The sequence below is a fragment of the Triticum aestivum genome, chromosome 2B (assembly GCF_018294505.1).
Source record: "Triticum aestivum cultivar Chinese Spring chromosome 2B, IWGSC CS RefSeq v2.1, whole genome shotgun sequence".
Taxonomy (NCBI): Eukaryota; Viridiplantae; Streptophyta; class Magnoliopsida; order Poales; family Poaceae; genus Triticum; species Triticum aestivum.
In genome coordinates this window covers 765,024,966-765,029,712 of record NC_057798.1, presented here as the reverse complement: position 1 = coordinate 765,029,712, position 4,747 = coordinate 765,024,966, and positions in this window count along the sequence as shown.

Sequence of the window (4,747 nt, the reverse complement as noted above, 5' to 3'; positions counted from 1 at the left end):
GATGCATCGCGGAGTCGTGGCTGGAGTGGAAACCAACGAGGTTGCTCAAGCAGGCGGTAGCCCTTTGTGCCATTTGTCGATGTAGCCGAGAGCGTGGGTGGTGGAGCCGTGGTCGAGGTAGCCATGCGAAGAATGCCTTGATCGATGTCGAGGTGGGGTAGCCGGTGTCGAGGAAGTCGCCGTGGAGCCGCGGGCGCAAGAGGGCGCCGAGTTAGTATGGGCGCAGTGGTGTCGAAGTAGGGGTGCGCTGGGAAGAAAATGTTGTTGACGACGCGTCGCGGCGGGTTTGCCAAGCCCGGGGACACATCGTGACGAAGGCACGCACCGGTGTTGCCAGCACCGGGCATGCGTAGACGGACGAAGACGAAGTTGACGAAGCGCCAACCAGGCTTGCCAGGCCCGGGGACACGTCGTGGATGAAGGCACGCATCAATGTTGCCAACACCGGGCATGCGTAGACGAGGGACCTGCACGAGTTGTACACCATGTGCGAGAAGTCGGAGGGGCCAGCAGAGAAGAACTCGACGACGGTTGCGGCGCCAATCGGCGCGGGGCCAATGTCGCCCGCGGTTGTCGGAGTAGATGAACCGGTCGGGGTAGATGACGGTGACGCTAGCGATGGGCTAGTGCTGGAAAAAGACGAAGAGGGTGGACGGGTGGCTGCGGCAGCTACGGGGGTAGCGGCGGCGGCGACCGAAGAAGAGCGGCGGCGGCGGCGGCTAGGTTAGGAGCGCGGCGGCGATGCTCGACGTAGGCGAAGAACCCTGACAGCGTGACGAAGACCGGCGCGGACGGTGGCGTTCCCGCGCCAACGGAGGCGGTGCGACGCAAACTATAGGAAGTCGACGCGCGGGGACGGCGAAGTGAACCGCGGGCCGCGGCACTACAGCCCGAAGAAGCGACGCAGCAGCGGCAGGCAGGTCGGGGCGATGGCAGGAAGACCTCGGGGCGGCGGCAGAGACCGCGGGCCGCGGCACGACAGCCCGAAGGGGCGGTGTGGTGGAGAAGCGCGGGTCGGTGCAACCACGGGGACGGCCTCGAGACGGCAGCGTGGACCGCGTGCCATGCTCGCTACGGCCCGACGGGGCGACGCAGCGGCGGCGCGAGGGTCGATGCTGCCACAGGGACGACCTGGAGCGGACGGCCTCGGGGCGGCGGTGGACCGCGGGCTGCGGCACTACAACCCGAAGGGGCGACACAGCGGTGACGCGGGTTGGTGCAGCCAGGAGAAGAACCACGGGGCGGCGGCGCTGCGGCCCGATGGGGCGACGCAGCGGCAGCCCGTTGCTTGATCGGTGGAGGAAGGCGCTGAACTCGGGGACGATCTTCACAGGACCTGCGGAGGCGCGCGCAATCGACGGGCAAGGTCGGTCGCACGGTGTAGTTGAGGCGGATTGCAGCGGCGAGCGGGTGATCAATCCGTTCGCGTTCGAGGTCGGGGAAGCCGCTCGGTGGAGATGGGGTGGCGGCGGAGTCCGAGATGAAGCCGGCGACGGCGCGCGGCAGGGCGGCTATGATTGGCCGCCGCATGGCGTGAGGCCGCCGGGTCGGGTGATGCAGGAGTCCTGGTCGGAGCAGGGCGGTGACGGCCGGCGTAGATCGACGGGCGGGCCGACGCACGAACGGCGGCGGTGAAGGGCCGCCGCATGACGCGAAGCCGCCAGGTCGGAGCAACCGGCGGGCAGACACGGGACGACGTGCGAGGCCGCCGGGTCGGGGCGACCGGCGGGTAGACGCGCGGACGACGCGCGAGGCCGCTGGGTCGGTGAAGAAGCCGGGCAATCGCGCCGGGGTTGGAGTAGAGGCAAACGGGGTCGACGACGGCGGTGGGCGACGCAAACCGATCAAGATTAGGTCGGAAAACCAAAAAGAAACCGACGATCAAGATGACCGGTGGGAGAGAGAAAACCCCGAAGCAAGGGTTCGGGGAAAAAATTCTCTAGGGCAGCCGGCCAACACGGCCGGCGGGCGAACCCTAGGTACGGGCGGCGCGGCCCCCGGCGGCGGTCATGGAGGCCGACTGCCCCAGGGGCGGCGCGCGCGTGCGGAAGCGGCGGCGGCTAGGGTTTAGAACCCGGAAACTGATACCATGTTAGAAAGGAGAGAATGATTTGGTGTAATAGTTCATTGTATTGCTTGAGTCTCGTGGACATATATACACTTCATGAAGAACGGAGTATATAGGAGTACATGATCTACTTGAAGTACAAGTCAAGCCAGGATATTTCCTAGTCTACCTATGTTTCCTAATACTATGAGGTTACTCAACAATCAGGACCGTATATGAATGATATAGAGGGTTTGGTTGGATATATTTTTTTGTCCTTCTCTTCAGTCTGGTCATTGACGGGATACGTCCACAACATTTGAGGAGGATTTAAGGGTACCGATGCTTTGATAACAGCAAATCAGTGGCCAATATTGAAAGATGCATGAACAGTGACCATATATTGTACGTCGTCTCTGATATCTCCCTCCACCAGTCCACCGACTTGTTGATTTCCATTGACCTATACTAACACTAGAAGAAAAAAACTAGAGAACCTGTAGCGCTCTGAAGTGTCGATCCACTATAAGCTAGTGTGCACCCGATAAATAATATTTACATGTGCGTAAATGGAAATACCTCTATGGAGATTCAGAGCAACCGCAACACGGACCTCGAACCTTTCGCATTCATCTGGATCAAGCTGTCTGGACAAAATTTGCCTTCCAATAAGGTACCCGTCTGTTCGTGGATCACTCCGGTTGTCCGAATTCCCACAAACCGAATGCAAACTTAGGGGAAGGGAGGGCTTTGTGAGAGTTCGGACAGCCGCCATGTAGGACTTCGGCACACTCGGTCCACTCAAATTCCCCTCCTTGTCCACTTTTTTTCCAGTCCGCTCCTGCTGCCTTTGCTTTGTATCCGCACCCTCCTTGTCCGCTGCAACCGTTGTACCTCTCTGGCCATCGCCCAGGCACCCTCGGACATCTTCAACCCCATCGATGCGCCTACCCGACTTGGACTATGCCTCCGTCCACACTTAGGATATGTCCGTAACCAGGTACCCTTCGTCCCCTGCTGATGGCGTCCATGGAGGACACCACGCTCAATAGATGTTTGGTCAAATACCATAGAGTTTCTTTGTTGAACTTCTCGTTGTTTTCTAGAGTAAGCACGATGGGGCGGCGGGAGGGGGTTATTCAGTGATGGAGGATGAGTTGTTGTGCAACGCGTGGAAGGTCGCATCTGCAGACTTTGTAGGCACGAGGCAAGGGGACTCGCTGTTTTGGCAAAACATGTGTGCTTCGTTTGTTGAGAAAAAACACTTGGCTTCATATGACGCGCAAGTGATCCATGATCGCAATGTGAAGTCGCCAGTCCGTCGGTGGTATACCATCTCCAACACCAACATGATATTTTGCGCGGTTGCACAAGTGGAGACAATGTGGTCATCGGACTCGTCAACCATGCAGATTATAAGTTTTGTTTCTTGTTGCTCTACATGTTCATCGACTCATGATTCACTCAATGTTTTAACTTGATAATCATCATGTTGTATAGCCCAAACGCGTCACTGTGCTGTACTACAAGACCGGGGGCAGGCTATTTACATGCATTGTTGGATGAAATTCAAGGGGCAATAATGCGTGGAATGACTTGTGCCGATTCTAACTTGAGTATTGGCAGAATTGGAATTCTGAATTTAAATACTTGTTGAACACCGATTATTTTGGATGCAATACTTACATGAACTATTGTTGTACCAGGAATATTCACATGTTATTTATGACTAAGAATTGGGCTATTTTCTATAATTATTTTGCGTGCTGCGGAATTAAAGAAAAAAATAGTGACTGACATTTAAGGGATATGATTAGATGGCGGCTCCCGTATCCGTGTCTGGACGGGTCCAGACCAGTTCACACACAAATACGATGTCAGTTTTAGGGTGAGTGTTAGAGATGCCCTTACCATGTACTATCATCAGAAATACATGCATGCATATGCATATTCGTCAGTTATTATTGGCCCACGCTCCAGCTAGCACTACAAAGCGCAAAATATGATGCTGCTTCTCCATAAATGGTTCATGTCAAAAAAGTGCAGATGCACCTATGCATCATGTGGGACAAACGCGCCGACAATACATTGCACACCCCCTCCCCTCTTTTTTGAGGGACAAACGCACCGACAATACATTGCACCTATTATTGGCCCATTGCTCTATGATTAATGCTACCTCAATATTGCTAAATTTGGGTGCATGGTCAAAATACATGAGGTGCACTCCGACCGGGCACCACTGTGTGTCTAGCAATATACTCTCACCGTTTCAGAATATAAGATGCATCGTGAAGTCAAATAATTGTATGTTTGACCAAGTGTTACAGAAGAAAATATCAACATCTCCAATGCTTAATACAGTAGATAAAATATGAAAATGTTTTTCATGATGGATCAAATGATATTTTTCTAGAAACTTGATCAAACATGCACACATTTTATTTTTTTTAAAGAAACTAGCACACATTATATTATGAAATAGAGCGAGTATGCACCATGCACATACGCACTCCTTCTAGCTCATAGCATTTTTTAGCGGTCTAGCTCATAATTTATTTCTATGTTTTGGGCATGTCCGAACAGTGGCGGAGCTTGAGCATAATCCAAGAAGGGGCCATTACTTAATGGGGAGCAAATTAACAGGGAAGCAGGGGCTAATCTGTAATTTAAACACTAGTTAGGCCTGAATATATCACA